The sequence below is a fragment of the Falco punctatus genome (genome assembly GCF_963210335.1).
Source record: "Falco punctatus genome assembly, chromosome: 5".
Taxonomy (NCBI): Eukaryota; Metazoa; Chordata; class Aves; order Falconiformes; family Falconidae; genus Falco; species Falco punctatus.
Window position 1 is genome coordinate 45,679,371 of NC_137584.1, and position 15,448 is coordinate 45,694,818.

Genomic DNA, 15,448 nt, shown 5'->3' on the forward strand with positions numbered 1-15,448 from the left:
CAAGCACAAGCCTGAAATGATGGATCTGCTATTTGCCTCCTACAGCTCAGCCTTATCACTCTCTTGGGGAAAATTGCACATTTGGAGTAATGCTTTGTTTTAATAGGGTGTTGTTTTTCCTTTAATAGGATCTTGTTTTTGTTTTGCATATATATAAATGGAGAATACGAATACTTGCATGTATAAATCTATGTAAATGTACTTATATGTATATATTTTTTTTCATAGAAGGCAAAGCTCAAGAAGAATGGGTTTTTTTGATGGGTGGAGGATGGTAATATTTCAGGTGGTTCTTGGTGGCTGCAAGAGTTCATTCTTTAGCCTCAGGCTCTGTCCTGAAAATTATATTGACAGGTGGGCTTTACCCTCACAGTGGAAACTGTCGCTCTTTCTCAGGATCGGAGCTGTTAACTTGCAGTCTTTAAGTCTGATACAAATGCACAAGAAACTATGCTATCCCTCCCACGTCCCTTTAAAGAACAACAAAAACCCTGGAATTATTGTTAAGAAGTGTAGGCCCTTGGTAGCCATCATCAGCTGGGATGCTGTCAGTAGTCAAAAAGTTATCAGCCAGCTCTGTCAGCAGGCTGACTTTTGACTTCAGTATTGGCTGAAGGAGTTCCTAAAAAACAAGGCAGGTTTGTATTTGAGGTGTAAGCTACCTGACAGCGAGAAAAGACGACTGTGGTATTTCAGAAGAAGTGTTTCCTATCTGCCCTCAGACATTGTAATTAACCTGTATGAAGGCAGAACTATGTATTATACATGAGTGGAGAGCATCCAAGCTATTTGTAGACTAGGCAACTTATCTACTTTACAAGCAGTCATGCAGCACATAGTGCAGCACCTCTAAGTATAGACTTTAAAGCCTTTCATTTTAAACAATAATTGTGTGCCCTGTAATTGCAACATTCTGCTGTAAACTATCTTTACCATACTCTGTATTACCTCTGTGGCTGCTCATTCCTCAGTGGGCTCTGAAAGAATAATTCAAACAAATTTCAGTTATTGTTGCTTCACACTTCTTCAGCACAGTAATATGCCCTGTTACCAGGTTAACAGGTGCTCTTGCTCCCTTTCTTTTTATAGACAAAGATTAAACAGGTCCTAGAAAGTGCCTTCCAAATTATGTAGTAGTCCCTGCAGCTTCTGCTATTCATAATGTTCTCTACTAATTTCCAATCTTTTTTTTCTGTCAATCTCTAGCTTTACAATCACACTCGGACACCTTTTCATAACTCCTGACTTAAGCACTGCTTTCAGTCCACTCCCTCTGGAAGTTACATAGTATGCATATGATTCTGTGCTACAATAGGCACATGTAACACTTTTATCTCTACTGGAGATGAAGCTGCAGATCTGACCCAGACTGTGTGCATCTATAACTATAATGTTGAAATTGCTTATAATTTTCTACAAATGGAAGTGTGAAATTACAGGATTCATAATTTGCATTACACTGGAAGGACATATAAAGTGGGTGTGAGTGTAATGAGCAATAATCAATAGGGATTTTTCCTTTATGCTTAAGAAATAGGTTTTAGAAATACTTTTACTTTTAGGTAGGCCATTTTGTATGCCAAGTTTTGGACAAGTGAATGAAAATCAGAAGGTGGCATCTGTACATCTCTGAAGCTCTGGAGAGAATGATATGCAGAAAGCTCTGCTAGCTTGGGGAAGTTTCACAATTGCTTAGATGCTCAGTCTTGATAGGATTCAAGATACGATCTGGTGTGTAAGAAACAGTCAGTGTGCCCTTGTATCTACTTATCTATCCTGTAGAATCCTTATCCTGACATCACCTCCCTGACAACCCAAGCCATGCTCACGATCCCAACACAAATGTGTTGCCAAGCTGCATGCTGCCCTGTGGCTGATGGATTTTGGGAAGGGGAGGTTGCATCTACAGCCAGCCAGCTGACTCATACAGTGGCACATAGGTAATTTCTTAAAAAGAAATTTTCTTAAATTTCTTAATTTCTCTTCAAAAGAAAATTTCTTAAAATTCTTTAGAATTTCTTAAACAATAAATGTGCAGTTTTCTCTGGTTCTACCTATCCATAGCTAGTGAAGAAAATCTGTATGGTGGTGAGTAAAGAAGGGGTAAAGTCAGTGAGGTAGATGACGGTTTAGACAGAATAGGGAGCAGGTGAGCGGTGAAGCCCTTCCATATATAGGGATAAATCAACCCAGACCACCAAAATGCAGATTTTATTTAGTATTCCAGATGGGCAGTGGCATACTAGGATCTGAGGCTGTTTTATTTAAATGGGTGGCTGGGATCATGTGCCCCCCAGGCATGTGTATGTGTGCAGTGGGAGAGGCCCTGAGCTGCAGAGGGGGGGTTAGGCAGCCCCCAAGGGGCAGGCACAGCCCTGGTTCCTGCATGAGCCTGTGGCAGGGGATCCTGATGTTTTTAGGGGACAGGCAGGGGCTGTGCAGCCTCCAACTAATCCAGAACACCCTTGCATTAGGGATGGGCAGGGCTGCCATGGGGCAGGGAAGAGCAGAGCTTGCTGGAGGTGCTTAGCAACTCTTACAGGATGCTTCTGTGATTTTAACAAATTTAATTGCCCCCAGCACAGCCCTACTGTGTACAGCTGTACATTTGCATGGCGGCCCACAACAAGATGCACCCCGTTTGTATGTTTTTCTTGAGTAATCTAGTGTTATGAATCCCACTTGGATTTTTGAAGAGGCCATGGACTTCCTGGAGATCTGGCGTAAGGAAAGAGCTCAATTATGCCTTAACCACACGCTTTTCATAACTGCAGAACACTCAGGTATAGATCAAAGGCAGTGACGGAGACATGTGCCAGTGCTAAAACAAAGGGGAAAAAAGCCTGCGTAAGAATTACAGACAAAACCTGAAGGAGATCAACATCTCTGTCAGCGCACCTCCTAGCACCTGCTCTCACAAGCTGGGCAGATCTTGGTCTGCAAGTGACCTCAGGCACTTCGTGGCTGGCTCTGAGGGTACCTTCCCAGCACAGGCAGCTGTCCCCACACTGTCTGGGGTGCCAGACAAAAATGCACGGGGCCTCCCCCATGGACAGGCACATGGCTTTCCTTCCAGGCAGCACCCAAAGGGAAAACCACGGATGGGGCAGGCACCCAGGCCTGGTTTGCAAAAACCAACCAAGGAAACAATAAGCAGAAGACTCAGCATCTCCCACTAGTGGGTCCCAAAAGAAAAGGTAAGCCAAAGTTTAAGCCAAAATTAAATTTGGATGTCTGATGGGTATTTTTTCACATCTGCTTGGTAACTGATGCTCTGGATCAGAGACCCCTCTGTTTTTTACACCCTGGTTTGTGAAAGTGAGGGGTTAATCACAGCATATCAAGTGGCTGAGTCATGAATCAGAAGACTTTAGCAGGAGATTACAGCAATAAAAACCAAAATTAGGCACTTCACTCTGAGACTGTTGCCATCTCTGAAACAGGGACTTTCCAGAATGGTTGGGAATCTTCTTTGCTTATGCTGCACAATTAAATATTCAGCATTTCCTACTAAATTTAGGTTTATTGAAGTAAACAATGATGCACAAGGGCAGAACTGGACAATTCCATTTTTAGGTATTAATAATTCAGAACCATATTTGAAAACAACAGAGGGATATGTACAATACATCATAGAGGTTTTTATTATATCCACCCACACAGAGATCTGGATACTGTTTCTACTTGGAAACAATATAGCATCATCTTATCTTAGGCTTGCTTAAGTATACAGATATACAGGATACATTTACAAGAATGCAGCGTTTTACGTGCAGCTGGATGAGTCATTCTTCTTTTCCTGCAACCAAATCAGCTGTTATTATTTAAAGTTGGTATTGACAAACATTCATGTTTATGATAACAGAAACTGTGTTTATCAGATTACATGAAACCAGAAAATAGCATTCTACAGTGTGGAAAATATTATTCTAGGGTAAAGCTCTGTCACTGAGCTCTCCATTTTAGTATTTTGTTTAAAACTTGAATACTTCTGTTTATCACCTTGTTGTTATTTATTTTGCTGTCACTTTAGGGCATATAAAAAGTGTCTTTGCATTGGGACCCATCTGATAAATTCCTTGTGCAATACTGGGTGCTACCTGTGCATTCCCTGTCACCACCTCTGACACAAAAGCAGCCACAGCACGAGAGCTATGGTGACGTGCATTGAAAGGGCAAGAGAAGAAAAGGAGAGGCTGTGCATGCATCTGTTAGGGATATATTTTTACTGCAGTCTAGGGTAGTGATTTTATTTAAAGACTGATACCTTAGCTGGCTTTCAACAGCTTCAAGATTGATTTAGATCAAGTGAAAGAGCTTTCAGGGTTTTTAGCTTGCCCATGGTGCTGAGCAATGCCTGCAGAGACACAAGTATGACTCCTGCCCTGTCGGCCTCAGGACCTCTTCACCCTAGCTGCCACCCCCAGGATTCACAGGGCTGAAGAGAGGTATAGCTCCACAGACACTGTATAAAATATTCAACAAGACACTTAATAACATAAGGACCCAAATTCAGCCTGGAGGAAAGAGGTGAATTTCCAGCAAGTAAATTCCAGCAAGGAGCCAAATTAGGCAAAGACCTACTATATACCTCAAGTGAAAAAGCTAAACAGCTCTTTCCCTTCAATGAAATTGTTTCAGGTTTATCTGGTGAAATGCAGATCAGAACTTGCTTGGAGGCAGCTTGCTTTATTTTATAGCTATCTAGTTATTTTTTCTACTGCCCAGACCATCTGTTCCATTGGTGGGTATGTCATCATTTGTACACCCACTGAATGCCAAATTAATCCAAGTCACACAGCTTACACCTCCCTTCTGACTTAGACCAAACTATATTTTATTCCAGCACAAAACACACATCAGAGCTAAGTTTGCCTCACTGCTGAGGAGGAAAGGGTGAGCTTTGGGGCTCACTCTGATCCCCTAAGGGGACAATCTTAAAACACAAGAACTTTTGTAGCAGCTCCCATCACAACTTGTCAGCACTGGGCAATAATGGATGCCCAGCAAGAAAAAGGATGCAGAAACAGAGCAAGGACACAGGCATGCTGCCAGACCCCTCTCTTGTACTCCCAAGATCTGCATCTTTGGGAAAAACTGAGTCTTGGTATCTAGTAACTCTCAAATGGATTCCCTTTCTACAACTCTCTTAAGCCCACAGAGAATTTTTGTGCTTGCAGCCTCCTGTGGCAATGAGGCACACAGCTGAACTGTAGTTTGAAGAACTACCTCCTTTTACTTTCTTTGAAACTATCACTATTGATTTCATTTGATGTTATATTGGAAGACAGCAAACAGTATTCACCATTTGCATCCTTCTAGCCACTTAAGATTGTTTAGTGTTTTATCTTGTGCCCTGCCTGGTTTTCTGTTCTCCCAAAGACTTCTGGTCTTGTTGACCATTTCTCACATCAAAACCATTCCGGACGTTGGAGCATCTTTGTTTTTTCCCACCCACTTTTTTAAGCTGGGAGGATGGGGACAGAACAGCACACACTATTTAAATGCAGTCACACTGTGAATCTGCACAGTGACCTCATGATATTTTCTGGTTTGGTTTTCATTTCTTTCCTAACATTTGATTTGCTTTTTCAAATGCTGCTGAGCACTGAGCTGACATTTTAACAGACCTCTCTATAATAACCTCAAGATTGCTTTCCACAGTGGTAACAGCTATTTTGGAGCCTATCATTGCATATGTATAGTTGGGCTTTTTTCTCCCGTGTGCATTACTTTGTATTTATCAATATTGAATTCAGCTGCCTTTTTATTTCTAAGTCATTCTGTATTATGACATCCCTCTGCAGCTCTTAGCAGTTGGCTTTAAGTTTGCTTCTTTGAATAACTCAGTATTGTCAGCAAACTCCATTACTTTATCTAGTCCCAGTTTCCAGGTGACTTAGGACTAGATCAATCAGTGTATTCCTGTGGGACTCCACTGGCAATCTTCCTCTATGGACTTTTATCCTTTGTGTCCTATCTTTTAACCATTTATTTCTCTGTGAGACTACTTTCTTTTTATCCCGTTGCAGCTTAGCTCCTTTAGCTTCAGGTTAGCTTTATCCCACTGAAAATGCAGCTTAATGACTTTGAGATGAACTTGAACATTGCTTGTATCTGAAAGCCACTGAGTGTGACACTGTGGATATAGGACCAAACTGACTCTTTTTTGTCACAATTCAAAAAATGCCATCTCTCCCAACAATCATTAAAGGATGCCTGAGACAAACTGCTGCTGCACAAGCACGCTGCAAGGACGTCTGTATTCAGACTGCAGATGCACAGACACCTACAGAGCCCACCTGTTTGCAAAGATCTAGGTTTGCTCCACATTTGATTTGGGATACACTGCGATGTGCTGGAGCTTCCTGGCAGTAGAGGAATATAATTAGCTGTGCTTTGGGGAGTGGATTTATTGATGTCAAGCATGAGGGAGACTGTGGCCTGCAGGGATGAGGTCACTGAAATGTGCGGTTGGGAGACAACTGTGGGGGCCCCTGGGAGATTTACAAACCTGGGAGGAAAAGAGTAACGATGGCCTTGGGAAGAAAGGGCAGTGGAGGCAATTACCAAGTGAGACATGTCACAAGGCAGTTCTGCACTGAATGCCAGAGCAGTGGTGATTTAATGTTAGGGGCGATCAAACTAAGAGCAACAAAAGATATTTAAAAACACTGAATCGTGAAACTAAAGGGTAAATGCATAACTGTCACATAGCACTCGTTGTTACAAAATATTACTGAAATGACCATTTCATCAGAACTCAGGTTTAGTGTAAGCTAAATTGGCTTGCCTGGTTATCGGTCTGTCTTTTCAACTCTGCTGCTGATGTTGTGAAACAGCTTTCTCTAGTGATCATTCCCATCCATCCCCTGTGTCTCACTGCCTAGTCCTAATATCCTTTCTGACATGCCTGTTCATTCACTGAAGTCCACATCGCTTTCCAGTGGCTTTTTTTCCTTTTCTTAAGAAAAAACAACCTCTAGATAAGTTTTCATCTTTTACTTTAAAAACTGTGGAGTATTGTGGGCATTCAGTTCTTTGAGATCCTCAGCTGAATGGGCTTCATCTCCTAGTTCCCTGGGTTTATCAAGGTTGGCCTTTTTGCTGGGAAGAACCTTAGTTCCACCTCTCTTTCTGTCTAACTTAAAAGTAGGTCACTCCGCTCAAAATATTGACGCATTTAAAATAAAATGTCACCAGAACACAACAGGATTGAACTCCCTGAACTGGAGCGTGAGTCAGAGAGGGTTAACAGTGAGTAAGGCAGGGGAAGGCTAACCCATGGCTTGTAAATGAGTAGGTGTCTGGCAAGAAGCCGTTGTAACCTGGAGCAGAAAGCTTCCGATACAACTCGATGGCTGAAAGATGGGTTATAAAGCAGAGACGCGGCCGGTGCTGAGGCAGGGAGCTGCGGCACAGGTGTGAAATGCTGCTGGGGCATGGCAGTGCAGGGGCAGCTGTAGTCGAGATGGCGGCTGGTGGACGAGGAGACACAGAAATGGTCCCTCAGGTGCAGCCCAGGGAGGCAGAGCAGTGACTACTTCTGAGCCCAGGCAATGGGAATTTTTTTTGATTCAGAGAGTCTGCGAGTGACAGGGGAGGTAGTCAGAAGAAAGCTGGAAACCGAGGGGGGGAAAAGGCGGGGAATTCCTCTCCCTGGAGCTGCAGGCGGGGGTGAGGCAGCACACCCTGCACTGCAGCACCCATCCCTCCGGCCGACGGCAGGGCTGCGTGGCTGGGCAATAAGGAGCACAATGTGGGTGTCTCAGAGAGGCTGGCTGCTTTAGGGATCGAGTGTGATCCTTGGTGAGCAAGTGCCACCAAGCCTGGTCAAGGAGTGCTTAGGGAGATGCAACAAAAGACCATCAGCATGTCCAAATGAGAGAAAGGTCTCTGAGAACAGCAATTTTATACAAAAATCTTGATACCAGGGCCCCTGGGGCACCACCAGCCTTGGTTGTCCCTGCCTGGCCTCCCGGGCTCCCCCCCAGCCCAGCGCCCCATGCCAGCCCAGGGACCCTCAGCCCCTGCCCCAGCGACGCCGCAGCAGGGCCGGTCTCCTGCTCCCCTCAGCCCTGCCCGGCCATGGTGCCCACCGAGCCGGGCCCACGTCCTGGCCTGGCCTTAACCTGTCCGCAGGGCGATGCCCGGGCTGGGGCTGTCCCAGTGCCCCCATCTGCCTGCCCCTGGCTGGGGCTGGGACGGGCCCTGGCTGCCAGGCCCTGTCCTGATGGACCCTCATGGAGAGCTCCTGGCCAGGGCTCTGCTGAAGCAGGATTCACTTCTGGCCAAGCAACTGTCTCAGCACGCTCCAGCTGGGTCTGGGAAACTGATTTTGTAGCACCTGGGCATTGCGACCAATGCTGATATGTTGCCTGTACCCCATTTCTTACTCAGGAGATAGAAGTTTTGTGCTAGGTGAAAGAAACTTGGGTGGATTCCTACCAGCATTAATGCATATGGCCGCACCTGTGTGTCTCATCTTCCCGCTGCCCCTGAGGAGGACCTTTCCTGATCCCTTCCCTACCATGGCTTGTGTCTGGTGAGTGCTGATGAATCCAGGCTTGGGAAATCTGGTAGGTGTCTGTGGGGAGTCATGGGGATACACGAGGTTCCGTCTCACTCTCCAAGAGCTGCGAGGACAAGCAGTCGTCCCTGGTATCTGTTTGTTGTGTAGACGGGGCCACAGAGCATTCCTGGAGCCTATGGAGCTGGGATAACAGTGCAGGAGCGGTGCTCCAGCCTGAGGGGCTGTCTGCAGGACACCAGAGTACAGTCACAGGATGATACTTCAAGAGCAAACTAACAGCTGTCTGTCTCCAGTCCAAATATTAGACTGAACAGACTGTTTTTTCAATAGAAAGGTGTTCAGATATCTAAGTCTTTCATATAAGGTTGAATACAATCTCTGGAAGAAAAATATTTGCAATTATTTCACACTTTAAGTATTTGTGCCCTTTTGGTTAGCTAGCAAGCTGTGTAAGACAGCAGGCAGGGAAGTTTCTAGGGGCAGACTTTTTCTCAGACCTTTCTGAGCAAAACAGTATGAAATAACTTCCCATTGCAAAATGGTCCTGAGCATTTTTTGTTAGCTTTGTCTATTTCTGCTCAGGTATCACCAGTGTTCCTCACTGGCTGAAAGAATTTGAGAAGCAGATTGATGCAGTGGAAATTCAGTCAAGCCAGATACATGTGCCTGCAAGAGAGGTGATAAATCCTGTGTTGCAGGAATAAATGAGGTCAGGATTCACAAAAGAGTACTGTATAATGCCAAGCCATGGACATGCTGGTACCGTTGCGCTCTCCTTTAGCCTGGAATTGGTCCTATGGTTTGCTCTAGCCTGGACCAACTGCCACTGGATCTTTCTGGGAGTATGGGGAGGGGGGCAAATCTGCATGTTAGATTTTGCAGTGGGTACTTGTTCTTGGAAAACCATTGGCATCTTCTAATTTTCTTATTTTCATTGAATTTGGGTGCCACTTAAGACAGTAATCCCTGTTGCCCTGTTGAGAAGCTAGACACTTTTTATTGAGTAACACACTCACTTCCTATAGAAGAAAGCAGCACAGATGGTGATCCAGCATGAATTCTGTGATTTGAGAAAGGAATTTACAGATATGTTGGAGAACAACATGTAAAAAGGTATCAAGGCTGTCTTATAATCAGTGCTGCAACCTAAGCATTAAGTGGCCACTTCAGGGATCGATTCACAATGCTGCAGGCAGCAGAATTGTGTCTCCTTGAGGAAGACATTTTTATATATCAAGGACTCTTTGGGGGAAAAAAAAGAGAAAATGCCCGTGGACAGAGAACGCTAAACCAGGGGTCCTCAAGGTTTTATAAAAGAAGGGAACTCAATGGCCAGAGCTTCTGGCAGCTGGCCTCATAAAAGTGTGTGCAGCCTTTATAATAGATGTATAATTAATGTAGATGTGTAATAAATAGATAATAATAGATCTAACATTGAAAATGGGACTTGGGAAAGTTTGTGTGTAAAATCTCCCAGGGGTATATGGTTCCTAAGGGTTAGTAAAGTCTCTTTATTGTCTAACGATGTTTATGTGCTTCAAAATGGCTGTGGGTTTCATCCTAAGTGATGCTAGACCACTGAAAGCAAGCAGTGCTTTTGCAAGTCTTACATTATCAGCACGCTTGTGCTTTTGGACAGACCAAAAATGGAAAGAGAATTGCAAATTTTTTTTTGTAATAAATGTTTCAGGGCTCTGTAAGCTGATTCTCAGTGGGTGGAAACAGGTAGCAGTGCAGAAAATAATCTCTTGCTGGTAAACTGAAAAAAATGTAAATGTAGATGTGGAGTATAAAGGGTTTCTGGCAAATGTAGACCTGGTATCTGTGATAGAAATGGCGGCACAGCAGAGCAGAGCCGAACCCCCACCACGCAGGTGTGCTGTCTCTGACAGAAGCCCGGTATCCGCAAATTCATCTGTAGAAAGCAAGCAGAAGAGCTTTCTGTCCCTACTTCAGTTTGTGTGTGGGCTAATAAGACTGAAGGGGGAATTATGCGAATCAGGCACAATATGGAACTGCCTGACAGATTGCAGACAGATGTAAGCTTGCTTTGCCTTGCTCTGCACTGACTAGAGCTCAGCTAATATATACCGTTTCTCTGTCAGGCTTATTGCATCAAGCTCAGCATTGTGCTGATAATGAAGTCACGTGGCTTCTGCATCCAAACTGGCTTGCTTCCTACCAGCTTGAAGCAAACTTGCATCTGTCTTCACAATACAATGTAGACATAACCTTGTAACAGGCCAGCACTTCTCCGCCTGCATAATGTGAGCTGGGACAGGCTCAAAGCAGGAGGGAAAGGATCAGAGGTTGTCTCAAACTCTTTGAAGTAGAAGAGATTTGAAGATACATGGTAGTACGTAGGCAACATAGGAAGGGGTTATAGTAAGTGGGAGCAGATGGTAGCTTGACTGACAAGTGGAGATGTTGAGCATCGAAGTGTATGAAACTAACTGGGCCCTTGGAAGCAGAAAGCTGAGCAGTGTGTATTTCACATAGGCTTGTTACTATGGCTGTTCCCTGACTAGCAGATTACACCTGTGTGTGACTGCCCCTCCTTATTCCTGTGATGTGTTCCCCACTTGTGATACAGAGCAATGAAGTAATTTGATTGTTGCCATGCTGATACAGATCTTTGAGATCTTTCATTTGGACACAAGATGTCCTTTTGTTATAAAAATGGAGATATTGATTGCTCTGTAAATTATACTGATTTTAAGTCAGAGCATAGCAGGGACCAGTGAGATGGTTAGAAAATGTCAGAAAGAATATACCTACCTACTTCTGAGCAGGAGGAAAAACTAATTATTTTACTTACAGTATTAGTCAATATTCCTATATGCACCCACAGTTAACTTGTAAGTGCTTTTTGCTTTAAATTTGGAACTTCAAATAGGAGCTTGTAAACTTTATTTTTTAAAAACTGAAACAGACATCAAGATTCTAGTGTTCTTTCATGTTCTAAGTGCCCTATTCCACTGTAAGCCCCATTTGTTCTATGTTTTGAAGAAGTACCCATACAGCAGAGTTATTATAAAGACAGAAGTACTGGGCAGACTCAAATTTCCCCTTTTTTCTAAACAGCGCACACCATTCCTATAAAATGCAAATGGATTTTTCCGCATTCGTTTTGTCATAATGTGTAAATGTATATTCTTTTCTGTACAACGGAGATGCTTTGCTAAGCTTAAGCAGATTTTGTTTAGTGTCAAAATGTATGTCTACCACTTCCGCTAATTTTCCGGAGAAAAGGATGTAGTAAGTACAAACATTTATAATCCTAACAATTAATGGAAATGAAAACAGCAATTCTTGCTACAATAAAAGTGTGTGTGTTTAGAACCTAACCACCAGTGAGAATATTAAATTATTCACTCAAATTTGTATAGTAACAAAGATTGACACAATATAGCAATAATTTTATTTTCATAATGTAAATATAAAGTTGCAAATGTAGTTATTTATGAGGCCCTATATTTAATCTTGCATTTAGTTTGCCATTTACTGTTTAAAATGAATACATTCCATGTCTCATAAAGCTTGTACACAATTAAACTTTCTCCAGGACCCTCATTCGTGGACCAAAATGTCCCCACCCTGGTTTCAACTATGGCATGATTGGCTCCTATGCCTTTTGCTATTCTGATATTTCTACTGTAGAGATGCTGAATATTTTTACCTCCAGGTGAGACTTGTAACCTAATGCATTGCTTAAACTAAGGGACTTTTCCAATGAATAAAAGACTATAGTATCAGACTTCCATGAGGTTAACATAGGTGGTTTGGGACCAAGCAGAGCATTCAGGCAGTATAACTCCTGGGTGCTCTGCCAGACTGCTTATTACATTAAACTTTTTTCTTATTTCAATTTTTATGAAACTCTTGAAGATAAAGATCTACCTTGAGATAACGTCTCTGAAAACCCAAAAGGACTTCTGAAGACTCTGATGATTTTGCATGTGATTTATAAAGGAAAAACTTGCTTTTCATTTTTGTTTTAATTTCCTCAAGCCTCTGTTGTGGTGTCTCAAGTATAGTAGTGCGAATTTATGGTTTCAAGACTTCAAAACCACAGCATAATTAGCAGTGTTTACTAACCAGCTGAACAAGTCACTTGCCACCTGAATACTGGAATGACTTTTTCCACTTAAGAGAAAGAGTGAAGGGTCCATAGTTTTGTTCCACAGAATTTTTATTAACCAGTAAACAGAAAGACAGCCCTGCATGTTGCAGCAGAGCAGACTACAGTAGCAATATTTCACTGTGCTGAAGATATGCTCCTGCTTCTCCCTAGGAAGTTGCCATCTACAGCCAATTGCCTTACCGAGTGGCAAGAGATGGATGTTCTAGAGAAACACATTTAAACTTATAATAATCTTATGTCAAGACCACTGTAAACCCAGGGGATTTATCCCCTGTTACTTCAGTTAAGTACTCCACTCCCTCCCCAGTGGATACTCCAGTGCTTAACTACCATTAACGGTTAGAAAGATTTTCCTAAAGGTTATCTTAAATCTCTCATGCTGCAGTGTAAACCCATTGCATTTTTCCCTTGTCTTTGGTCACACGGAAATTAATTCATTCGGGTTAATTTGCAATAACGTTTTTAATACTGAAAGACTTCTCACATCGCCCATTTTCTAGACTAACAAACCCCATTTTCCCACTTTTCTCGTAACTCCTCCTGTTGCCTTCCCTACACTTACTCCAGGTGATCTCCATCTTTCCTAAAGCATGTGATATGCACAGCTGTACACAGTACTCCAGTTGAGTGCTTACATACACCACCTCTTCCTCCACAAGACTGTCTTTATTCCTGAGATATTAATCTCTGAAGCTACATCAGTAAAATACATAGCTACATGGCATAACATAGAATACATAACCAAATATACACAGGACAGCAAAGTAAGGTTCCATAGGAATCTTCTTTGTAGGGGTTTTATAGGTAATTTTTTTAAGGGAGTGTAGATGCACAACTGAAATCTTTCAGCTGAACAAAAATGCCAGTAACTGGTGAGATGTATGGGAATGGATGATGGGTATAGAAAAGGTGAAAGGCACAAACTGGCTCTGGCAGAAAGCTGGTACAAAGAAAAATGTGGCAGCATGCGGGGAGAGTTATAATGCATATTGTAAGACCAGACCCTGAGGCAGGTGTAAGGAAGTAGAATCTGATGTAAAAATGGAAATGAAGCTAATTAAAGGACGTGGAGAATTAATATGCCTACCTGTTTAGTACTCAGTCCTTTTAGAGCTTTCCTGGTGATTGTACCCTACAGCATGAAAAATTAAATTTTTTAGTCTTATTCTAAACCTAACTAAAACAACTATCAGTGCATTGGCTGTATTTTCACTTTCTTCAAAATGGGAATATCTACTCAGGACCCCAACCCTGATTGCTGGAAAATAGTAGAGCTGAGGTGTAGAGAATAAGCCTTACGTTGTCTTATGTTTACTCCTTGAGCCATGTTTTAGAATAACTGGAGATCCTTATGGGTTAGAATAACTAGAGATCCCTATGCGTTCAAATGCTTCCTTGCACTTCATTTGGATGTATGTTGAGGTCCTAAACTCAAGCTTTCCTGAGTCCAAGTCAACAGGCAGATTCCTGTCTCTGTCACTGAACACTTGAAAAGAACCAGTAAATGTCAAGTACTTCTCTTCTTAGCCAAGGGGGTGAAATTTGAGTAATTAAACTAGTGACCGGAGAGTGAAAATGTTAATGGCATTCAGAAAGGGAGAAACAGTGGTAAACCCAAGATGTAGTCGTTTCACTTTTCCTGATTTCTTTAATGCAAAGCTATTTGTGGAACAGAGAAACAGTCTAGAGGGACAGACTCTGACGCAGCAATAGTTTGCCTGAAAGGAATCCACTGCTTGCTTTCCCCAGTTCTCTTCTCTTGTGCTTTCCTGACAGTTCACGAATTAGTTCACTGCCATAAGAAATGGGTCATCTCAGCAGCACCGTAGCATATGGGTCATCTCAGCAGCGCTGTAGCAAATGCAGCAGAACAAAGCGAGGACTTGGGCTTCTGAGCCTTCCCAGCTTGCTCCAGGCATGAATGGGCAGCCAGCATTTCTCCTGACACAGCTCAGTACCCGTCACTTCAGGGGCAGTGGTGGTTAGGGTGGCTATCCCTAAAGAGGTTAATCCCTCCCTGTTTTTATAAGTCTCATGGATCAGGAACCCTTTCTGATTTTACTGCAGCTCTAGTCCCCTTTGATTCACATTGGATTTAGACTTTTTTACCTCCTCAGAATGGAAGCTTTAATTGTCCTTGTGTTACTTCACATTGTGGTTACAATACATGTAATTAGAGGACCTCAGGCAAAAACTGTGTCTTATGATAAATTGGCATTGTTTCTGGCTGCTGGTCTACTGACCCACTGTTTCTCATTTCTTGCATTTACTCCAGAAACTGAGCAATGATCTAAGTGGTTTTGTATTTCAAGGCTATCCCAAAGAAGTTAATGTAGCATTGTACCCACTGCCCTATAATATTTGTCTTTATTGCACGTATCCAGTAGGCATATAGTAAAGCAGCCATTAAATGTAATGTTCAATACATATGGCCAAAGAAAGTGTGTTTAGAAAGCATGGCTAATAGCGTAGGGACAAACTCCATTTTGTTTCCCACAGATACTAAGGCTGACAGACTGTTAGTTGCATGATCATTAGCTAAAGTAAGCTCCACATCAATGCTTGAGGCAAAATAATAATAATATGGTGGCAGATGCAGCAGGAACAGCACAAGTCAGCAGCACCAGTTAGCAATTCTTTTGCTTATTAGCAGAACATTCAGATTCCAGCTACAATTGTTAGCTTTGGTTTTTTTCTTAACATTTCTTTGTAAATTCCTTCTATCTTCAGGTCTTGCTCCTCTATTGACATCAGTTTTGTAAAGCAATACC

The 15,448-nt window shown here is 42.6% G+C and overlaps 1 protein-coding gene across 1 annotated transcript in view; it reads right to left on the minus strand.

Moving 5' to 3' along the window:
- LRP11 (LDL receptor related protein 11) overlaps positions 1 to 15,448 on the minus strand; it is a 67,208-nt gene that overhangs the window by 31,657 nt on the left and 20,103 nt on the right. The window contains exon 1 of the mRNA XM_080389653.1: positions 1 to 15,448. This exon is cut by the window's left edge and continues 12,586 nt beyond it; it is cut by the window's right edge and continues 20,103 nt beyond it. The gene's annotated coding sequence lies outside the window, so the exon portion shown is untranslated.